The following is an 11,166-nucleotide window of genomic DNA, read 5'->3' as shown; positions in this document are numbered from 1 at the left end:
TGAATAACTTGGACTACCAGATCAACTGAAATCCTCCAGTGAGGCTTTCATTCCCACTGAAAATGTGTGAAAAGCGAATGCACTGAGGGCAAATTAACGCGGTTCAATTCTGTGATTCTATTTGTACAATTAATTATGTTCTGTATATATTTCTTTCTCTTTGTTAAATAAAAATATTTGGCAAACAAATTAGAATGTTATATGACCAGTTTCATGTCAATATTTAGGAGTATAGTCAATAATTACCAGTCAAATATCGCATAAATGCTAATTTGGGTTTATGTAAACAGATAGGTCCGTAAACAAACATTGTATTTATATGTTAGGAATACATATGGGAGTTATCGGTTAAGTAGGCTAATTTATTAAACGTACCATAATTATATTTGTTTTGACAGTAGAAAGTATTAAGTTGACAGATTAGGTCGTCTCTCAATATTTAAAATACGTACGTAATTAAACACACAAAGAAGATTACGTGATTTTAGCGTCTGCAACTGTTTCTAGATTGTTTTATCTTATAGGCATTTGGTGATCAACATTCTGTGTCTCTCAGATGCCGTACTTTTTTGGTTTAAGGCAATTTCCTTAAGAGGTTTTCCGCAACCGTAGTCCTGTACGGTCAGGGATCGATCCCAGAGGTGAAAGACGCAGGCTGAAGCCACTAGGCCAGCTTTACTCAATGCCTTTTCAATATTACGTAAATTTGCAAACATAAGAGAGAGAGATAGAGATAATTTCTTTAATCAGACGGATTAAAGAAATTGAAACATCGCTGGGACAATTGTATCGAACTCATAGATAATGTTGAGAAATAAATTGCCACTTTTATAAAAAAAATATTTCTAGGCTTGTAACTGGCACCCACTTTATTTTACATAAATTTGATGAATAATATCGTTAAAGAAAGACTTCATTTTCAATAAACTGAATTCCTCGCTCCAAGTCTAAGTATGGACTAAATGACATTATTTAGTGGTCTAAGTGTGAAATGGGAATAAACAACCCCAACTTCCTCTTTATATGAATTAATTTATTAAGTAGTAACGCTTGCTCCCATTTTGAGGGGAAAAATTAGGTCAAGCACAATCAGATGTTGCCAATCTCATTTATTTCTCCCTTTTCTGGTTTATTTCAATTACAGCAATTCGTCGTGACAAAGCGTGAAAATATTGAATAATTTTAATAACTTTTAAAAATGATCGATAATAATTAGACAGAAAGTGGTTGTCCTTATGTCAGTTCACGGACGATACTATAACGTGACATCATGTCAAAACATTGATTGTTTACTTTTATGAATATAATTCAATCATTTTTATCGCTGTTTTGTATGGATACAAAAAAGGAGTGAAATGAAATCTACACTTTAATTGATAAATTTACTTTAATTTGCACATACAATTAGTGTGACGGGACAACGAGTCAAGCTTTTTCGTGAGTGCAGCAGACGTTCATAAATTTATTAGACGTCACGTCAAAAATGTGCACAATACATACAAATAAATATCTGAGGCCAAGATAAGAAGAAAAGAAAAAAAAGATAAGGAATCAATGATGTTTTACAACATGTATTGAAAACAGAGACCAATTTCGACAAGAAAGATCATTATGATAATAAGTGCATTTTAAACTTTTTAAATTTTGGCAAGCGCCTTGCAATATCTTCTCTCTGAGATCATAACAGAAATCGAAGCGAGCCAAAAAGTATGCAATCAACAAGTTCTTCAAATTATTAACAATAAGAATCTCAAGTATTTTGTTAGTTCTCGTAGTTGGTTGTATAATTACCTTGGATATTGGAATATATTTAGTAACCACTATACAAGGCTTCATGTATAAACCTCAAACAAACTTCGTATATATTAGTAGTAATACGGTTTAGTCAGGTGCGCTGCACTAGTTCACAAATTATTAACTTAGTTTCAGTTATACAACGTGACACATGATAAACGTGACATAAGTTCTGACAATATTAGTACTGTCTGGAGTTCCTGTTATATACATCTTGAAGGTTTACTAATTTGGCTAGTTACTGCACTACTTATTTATAGCCGCACCAACAAAGACACGTGTTATGTTTCCAAGTAAATAAGTAAATAAAAATAAAAAATAAATGTAAATAAGTAAGTAGAAATGGTTACTCGGTGTCAAATTTTATTCACGGCGTAATGAAGATTGTGTTACACTCGACACTGGCACACTGGACACATATTATATTACTTTGGTAGATACGAAAAAAAAGCAAATGCAGAATCGAGCTGCCACAATTTGTAATTGACTTATAAATTTTATTTTAGTTAAAAATACCTAAGTGGCAACCGACACAAGTCACACAAAAAAAATCTCGTCATATACATATATACAGACCCTAATTTTCATATTCATTAAACATTTTACTCCTTTGTTGAGCAGTCGTAAAATACTCGTAATACTTGTGTCACGCATTGGATTTGGTTCAAATGTTTTACTTTCTACGCTGTTTTTATTAAGCTAACAGTTTTAAGCATTTCCGGAGGAGTTGTTGCCCGGGCCAGGCGGCTGATGACGAGCTCAACCTAGTTTCATCATATAAAGTCCCGCTTTAAGAGAGGGTTAAATGGAAGGATCAAATCTCTCCTGACCCTTCCCAGCTGTCTAGCTTCTGGCCCACAGGTCTGCCTGATCGCGCTTGATAGGCTATTATTACCACAATGAAAAATATAAAGTTTTAATATTCACGACTTCTTATTTTATTTTATCAGTATAAGGTATTTTATTGAATCAGCGAGTGTAATGTTAATTCGGAGTACAAAAGTTCGATTCGATCTTTTTGCGAGGACCATCTCCTAAGTATAGTATTAGTCACTATACTATAAAAGAAGGTCCAGCACCACAAGAGTCGGGGATGTTGGGAAGAAATCCATACCAGTAATAACAAGTTGCTCAGTACTTATCATTTTAGTGTGAGAAACTTTAATAAAAGCGGTATCACTTATCATCAGGAGAACCTACAACCCCTGTTATATATGTCTGAGATATTTAAAAAAGTTCAATGCCCGCTCTGTATCCCTAAATCTCTTTGAGCGTATCGGGTTTTAGCCCAATAACTAAACACTCAAATATTTAAACATCTACGCGAAAGCTACTTAAGTACCAAGGTTTAAAAGGCCCATAAATACAGTAGATTTACGCAGGTTACGCAATTATAAATCAGAGGACGTGTGCTCGTTACGGCGAGTACTCAATTTGAAACGTTTGCCCCATTCTGCGTGATTGGCTTGCTAACGTGTTAATAAAATTGACAGGTCTTGACTTTTGATAAATTGAGTTTGACAGGAGGGTGTTTTAAATAACCAAAAAGTTTTTATGGGTTGTGAATGACTTATTTATTATGCAGAAATTTATACATAAACATTACTTATTTATTTCTACATTACAGAGTGTAACGTAAACAACGGGTGCCACCGGTCATCTTTAAATGTTAATTACTTAGAAACTGGGAATGTGTATCTGCATATTTTACACATAGTTTTATTTGAGTTAAATCCATAAATATCTAATTAGGGAGTAATGTTGGCCTAGTGGCTTCAGCGAGTAACTCTCATCCCCGAGGTCGTAGGTTCGATCCCTGGCTGTGCATCAATGGACTTTCTTTCTATAAGCGCATTCAACACTTGCTCGTTCGGTTAAGAAAAACATAGTGAGGAAACCAACATGTCTTAAACTAGAAGTCGAAGTCGTGGGTCAGGCACAGGTTGATCTCCTTGTTGCCTATTAGATTTATAAATAATCACAGATTCAGAAATCTGAGGCCCAGACCCCAAGAGGTTGTAGCGTTATTGATTTATTTTACGAATACTTATAGAAATTTGCAATTGTGCTATAAAAACGGTACGAGAAATTAATATACTTTCAATCAATTTATTTCCTTGCATACAAAAAGAAAGCAAAAATCCTTTTTTTTTTTTCATTTTCTTTGACCTAGTTAAAGTATATAGAAATCGGACCTACAGTTACACACTCGTATATAACACGCAAATTTACTGAGAGAACTCAATTCCTGTTCTGTTATCTGTAATTAAAAAACTCCGATAACGTAAAGTAAAAAATACACCAACAAAAGAATGAGCGAAATTACACTCCATCGAACAAAGACATCAACATTCTTCATTTTGTTCAGGTAAATAGGGAACTGATGAAGCGAGCTATACAATACATACCGCAGTAAACAAACTTTGTTACGATATCAAAGTTCTCATCGGACAATAGACCACTGAAAATATTTTACACTGTGGCTTAAGTTACGAACTTAAGATTTTAATTCAATGTGAACTCTTTTACTTTTTTAAAAGAATTTTATTCACGACATAAATTTCTTGATACAATTATGCCGTTAATGCCTGGATTCTCTAATAAAATGTAGTTTTATTTTTTTAGTTGGTTTTGTATTAAATATTTTATATAAACAGTGAAACAAATATAAAGAAAATTTGAAGACTCGTTATAATTACTTCTATTTACTAAGGTTTAGTTTTGTGTTAGTATATGTAGGCATTGGGCATAAACTAATAATTCTAAATTGACCAATAAATAAATCTTCAGACATAAGAAATCAATTCAACTGCTTTGTTATAAGTAAAATAAATCTGTACAAAAATGTGATGGCGGTACAATCCAAATTTCGTATATGCCACATATAATGGCGTGAAATTGTTTTTCATTATTATAAGTATGATTTTAGAACAAAGTAGTTACATATTACCATTATATTTTCAATCATATTATTATTGTCAATTTTTATATGATTTTATAACTACATCATCATAAATTATTAAAATATATTTATTACCTGTCAAATTATTAATGTTTGTGTTTTCAAAAGTAGTATATTAAGTCGAATTTAAAAATGAATGAATTGAAATTAGTTTATTGAATAATTTAATAAAAATATTATTAAATTATTATAAGCCTTGATTGCCATACAAAAGGTGAGATGAAAACGCTCTGATGAAACAGAACAGATAAATGATTGTGTATGTACCACTTCCCGTGTTTTAGGCCAAACTCGATTTTCTCATTACAAACGAGATTTACGTTGAGTTAGAATTTTTGAAAACCGCAACAATCGTTTGAACAATGGTAACCGAGGACAGGCAATCTACGAACAAAAGATTTCGGCAATCAAACAATATTCGTGCTTATTTGTAGAATTGTACCAATTTTCACTGTTAAAATTTTCGGAATCATTACGGGTTATATGTAATGAGACTAGAAATAGTACACCGTAATCAAATTGATTATTATAATATGTAGGTATTTGATAAATATATTAAATTAACATTCATTTTGTGTTTTTTAAATTGGGTAACATTACATTGCCCTCAAATAACCTGTTTTTATTGGATTCAATTATAAAACATAGTTTTTAGCAGTCCTGTTTTTGTTGTTTAATTAATTTATTTTATATTTTGACCTGAACCTGAATTATATACTAAACTCATACTTACTAATAAACTCAACACCAAATTCTTACTAACACATTTCTGATGATGTGTTGAAGAAGATGTGTGTAAAAAATTCGTTAAAATCTAACGCATCTAGACCTGACACAATAACACCTAGATCCTAAAAGGTACAATTAAGTCAGACGCTAAGGCACTTGTAGAGTTTAATTTCGAATGCTAATAGGATTTCTATGAATAAGTAATTGCACGAGAAGCTTCCGTAACTACGCTCTGTCATTTAATATACTTTTTAGCAATTAAATTTCGTTTAATAATTAGTTTTTAGGATTCCCCGCCTTATTCAAAACATTATAAAATATTGTCATACTGACTTAAAAAGTTTAGAATGTATGTTTGAATTAAAAAAATAAGAGAATTGAATATTGTACGGATTTAAATGCAGATTTATACATTACATATGAATTTATGTCATTTTTTCGATGTTTGTATCATTCAGTGTAGAACTGATATATCTGTGTTAAAAGCCGTAAAAATCGGATTTACACAAACTATATATTTCCGTATCTAAATATATAGTTACTTCGTTTCCATATAACTACGCCGAGGCTACCTACCCTAATCCTAAAATTAAATTGCTATAAAAATAAAATAAAATACGTTTATTTTGGAACATAAGAGCATCATGGTATCACTTATTCCACGTCATTAAATTCGAGCCTGTTGGCATCCCTACTCATCGGCAAAGAAGACAGGGAGTAGGCCGAGAGAAAAAGCCGGCGTAAAAAACTCTCGGTACTCTTTTAAAAAAGAAGCAAATCATCAAACAATTCGACAGTAGACAACGTAAGTATATGTCAACCTACATCGACTTTCTTTAATGCCATGATATCTGCACAACGTTCTATCTTAAGACAAATTATAAAACAAAGGAGCGCTAAAATTTGGTGACGTCAATGATATTTAACAAAAGCAGAACGTCGTGGATAACAAATTGGCTCTCATAGGCTCATTCAGAGGAAATGACATTTCACAGACTGACATTACTGAAAATATACGTCGTTTCATTACACGCTTCGATAGGGGTAAGGTACGACCAAATACGGTGAGGCCAGGTGTTAAACCTGTCGACGTTGGCATTGCACATGGACGGCAGTTGAGACTTAACTGTTTCTGAGTTTTGCCCCTGCCCGTAAAAAAAGAATTGAAGAGTCATCAAGATATTAAGTTTCAAAACTTAAGGTATAAGATAATAAACGGCTTTAATAGTAAAATGATTCTCCCAAATGTTAGTCGATTCATACTATTAAATATTTTATTAAATGAGAAATAGAAATAATTTTTTATATAGTTTAATTTGCACGCCAGCTACATGTGTTTACAATAATTTTTTTTGGAAAAGTACATTAACGTTACTTTCAATATCAATAAAAATACACGCAAAAGCGAAGCGGAGCATTCTAAACATTCACCAAATAAGAAGTGACCACATCAAAGCTAAAACTAAGATCGCGTCGTATAACGTATGAAATTAAGCGAAGCGAAGTAGCTTTATTATGATTATACAGCTGTATTAAGACGATTTTAAGTTGTACGAATATAAACTCGTATGTTTCCACACTCATATTGATTTACGATTAAGGTGCTATCCACATAAGGTTTGCGATTTGAATTTCAATTGAATTTACAATGTTGAAAGCCGGCGCCCCTTAAAACGATTTTACCGCTAATAACAGAGATTTTACATAAGTTTTAAATATTTTTTTATGTCAATTACAATCATTAGTATACTTTTTCATATTTATTAGTTACATTAACGAATTAATCTTTTAAAATGTAAATATTTTTTTGATGAAACAACTATAAATATATATCGTTTATATTAAAATGGAAAATAAGAAATGTATTTAAGCTTATTTGTAATTAGTCACAAAAAAACTGTCACGAATAGAGGATATAATATAACATTGGATCTTTTTAGGTTCTTGTTAGGTTTGGTACTTTTGTTGTATTTTTCATATTTATCTTACGGGGTAAGATAAAATTGAAATTTGCGTAAAATAATATACGCATAAATGATATTATATTTCCCTTAGACGCATCCCTCGCAATGCCATAATCTGAGCGCATGTCACATAACTTACGCATAAAATGAAAGGGTAACGGAATCTCGAATCTTTGATATTTTTATGAACCCAGATAATTTATGACAGGTAAAATTTACGTTTTATCCGGGGGATGTATAAAGCCCGGTTTTTATGGTTACTTAAAAACCAAGTATTATTAATAAACCTTTGATTTAAAAGAATTAAATAAACGGTGCTATTGCAAGCTTCGTAAGAGTCGCTGCATCTGGCACAGAACAAGTCACACTTCAAGAGACCGACAGTCAACCTCCAATAAAGGAGAGGTACTAAAAGAGAAGAATATGTATGTTATATATTCCTATTCATTACTAGGTGTGTTACTTGATGGTCCAATAATATAATCCTCCTTCCTCCTTAAAAAAGATAAAAGTAGTATTAACAGTAATATAAAAAGAATAATAAATAAAGTTTGTATTATTCGTTGTAAGTAAGACTTCCAGATGTAGAATGTAGATAGTATAGAGAATGTGTAGTCGTTTCGTTTTAACTTAAACCCGTGCGGTAACTTCAAATACCTCGCAGGGCTAACTTACAAGAGACAAGCGGTGATGTATTATAATAAAAGACTTTTCTATATACATTCATATTTCTTTATTTATCAACTTTACGATATCATACATAATACTAAATACTACGGCAAATTTTCACAAAATCATCCATCTATAATGCATGACAATTAAAGTTAACGACATAAACAAAATAACATACAATAAGCACAGAATAAAATAAAATAAAATTACCAGATTTTTTGGTAAAGTAGAACACAAACAGTCATCATTAAGACAGCGAATTAGGTTTGAGAAAGGCACCCAACGATGCTTTCTCTAAAAAGGATCAGTCCACTACCGAATAAATCCGGCTCCATAAGATGTAATCAATCCGTTAAAATTGCGAAGAATTCGAACGAAAGGTGCCTGAAGTCCACGGTTGGTCTTAGCAGAAGGAGTTTGAAAATATTGCTGAAAAATAAGATAAGACGATAATAAATGAAGGGAAATAAAATACTTATTATTTCTTTTATTAATTCACACACGCGATACCTTAACTCGTGAAGGAACTAAGGATATACTAGAATTAAGTTATTATATTGATTACATTATAATTCAAGTTTTTAAATTGTATATATTTGTATTAGTCCTTTAGGAATAAATAGGCTTTTTTAGTAATAGTCATAGTTAATTTAATGAATAAAATGTTTCCCCCTGACCACGACGGCTTTTAACAAAGCAAAGGAACATGCGAAAACTTAATTTTTAGATTTTTGAAAATCGGCAGTGTATTCCATTACTTGTACCAAGACGCGACGTACCATATCGCACCGCACTGCTTCACAGCTCGCTTCACTCGTAAGAGATGTCTTTGAAGTTTTACAATTTATAAGAATACTCATACTAACCTACTTTTCAACTACACCAAAAACCAGACACGCCTTTCACGGTCTGTGTGATTCTCAGGCTGTTTACAGATATTTGTTTTGCTGTTACAAAGTTCTTGGTTTTAGTTTTAATAAACAAAATATAGATCTAGTATAATTGATACAACAACAACAACAGTACTATTTCAAAATAATATAAAACAAAATTTACTTATAGTAATTAGTAATACTAATATTTGATTGATTGATATCGTTTTATTGTTTATATTCATTTGTTTTACGTGTAAATTAAATTACAAGCATTTTAGTGCAATATTAATAAGCTCTAAAATATTCGAAGTTTTCGTTCAAACAAATAAAATATTGCCCCGGGTGAGGATCGAACTCACGACCTTAAGATTATGAGACTTACGCGCTGCCTACTGCGCCACCGAGGCCGATGACGAAGTTTTTAAAAATTACATTTATAAATTACTTTGTGTTACCTGGATGATATTATTTGAGATAATAGTATGTCTTTAGACTACAAGTTATATTTAAATACCTGCAATTATATATTATGTCCATATATATATATATAATATCTTGATACAAAAGTGCTCGGTTTCCTTTGATACAATTCTATCAGGTCGTTATCTTTATATCTTTGTGCCTGATTACTCACGGATTTCTTATGGTTGGACCATTAAACTAATATATTAAAGTGCGTTGTAACCGAAATACGCAACAGCTGTAGAAATATTATTCCCGTTACATATTCAAAAACAATTTTATTATTCTAAAAACAATATTTTTGCAGTATAGTTTTTCATATTCACTATATCTTGTATTGATAACAAATACGCCAGCTGAAATTTAAATTCCATTCGTGTTTTTACGCGTGAAAAATGCGAGAAAAACATTTTTTATATGCACACCGCTTTTTGATCAAAATATTTTCGTCCACGTTCTGCCTTAAAATATTCTGTTTATTTATAAAAACATATTCAAAAAAACGAGACAAAATTAATAACAAATACAAGGTTCTCTATTGGCTAATGGGACAAAATTCAAAACTATACCTTAACAATAAGTTGCTTTTATACAAAACTATTGTAAAACCGATATGGACATATGGAATACAAATATAATATAATAATAATAAAATAAATATAATAATAATATTATATAGAGCTCATGACATACTCAGGCAAATATCAAACAACGGAGTGGACAGAGACAATTGTGTTCTACAGTTACTTATACTTGAGTATTAAAAAAAATACAAATCACATCTTTAGCTCAAACTTTGATAAATAACTTTTATAAAAACAAACAAACATAAACAAAATTACTTATTTGTGTCTTACGCCAAATCCTTTTTACGCTACATTGAAAGAATATAACTATGAATAATATTTTTTTTATTGAAGTACCTTACAAGTAATTCACAATTAGCACACTAGTTTCGCTAAGTTAACAATTCTCACCAAGTTCTGTTTATTTCAACTTGAAATTCCAACAAAAAATGTCATAAACGAATTTCCCACGATCGCTCAATTATCATTCTCAAGAAAAAGTTCCTCATTCTTCCGGCTCAAGGATCTCCAACAAAAAAGTAATCTTAGTTCGGAACTATCGTAAAATGTCGTCGACTTCACGCACTCGAGAAAGTTCTCGTTCAATACAATTTTTACGAAGATTTTTGTCGCATCGTTTTATGGAAAGTAAAACGGGTGGACAATAGTCAACATAAAACTAGTTATTAAATAATTTATATCAAATCATTCCTTTATTTTCAATTTATTTAAATAACCTATGGTTGTTCAGAAAAGAAAAAGAAAGCGTTGGTATTGTGTGTATTACTAAATATGCACATCATTTTTAAAACCAAATTAGAACGGACGAAATGAATTGGCAACTCAATGTCACATTTTTTGAATCGCCATTTTTTTTACAAATTCTTTGTAAACCTGCAACCATATGATGCTCTATGGTCACTTGTACGATCTACCTGGCGTGTGGGGTTCACAGACGCTAATTAAAGATTTAAGAGACTCTTGGGTCTCTACTCGAAAAGGAACAAATCAAAGTTGAAATTATAATGTTTTATCGAAATACAACAAACAGCAATACAGCTACCTTGCACAAAGAATTAGTCTATTCAAAGGGGGCACGCTGCCAGTTTCTTCGGTACCTTGCCTAAAGGGACTCCTTTTAA

The 11,166-nt window shown here is 31.4% G+C and overlaps 1 non-coding gene across 1 annotated transcript; it reads right to left on the bottom strand.

Annotated features, from left to right (window-relative positions):
- Window positions 1–9,330: 9,330 nt before the first annotated feature.
- Window positions 9,331–9,403, bottom strand: Trnam-cau. Its single transcript has one exon. It is a non-coding gene; the product is annotated as a tRNA-Met (tRNA).
- Between the last annotated feature and the right edge of the window lie 1,763 nt (window positions 9,404–11,166).

Source organism: Pieris rapae, chromosome 5 (genome assembly GCF_905147795.1).
Source record: "Pieris rapae chromosome 5, ilPieRapa1.1, whole genome shotgun sequence".
In the NCBI taxonomy this organism is placed as follows: domain Eukaryota; kingdom Metazoa; phylum Arthropoda; class Insecta; order Lepidoptera; family Pieridae; genus Pieris; species Pieris rapae.
The sequence above is the reverse complement of the archived record's forward strand: the minus strand, read 5'-3'. Positions and strand labels throughout refer to the sequence as shown.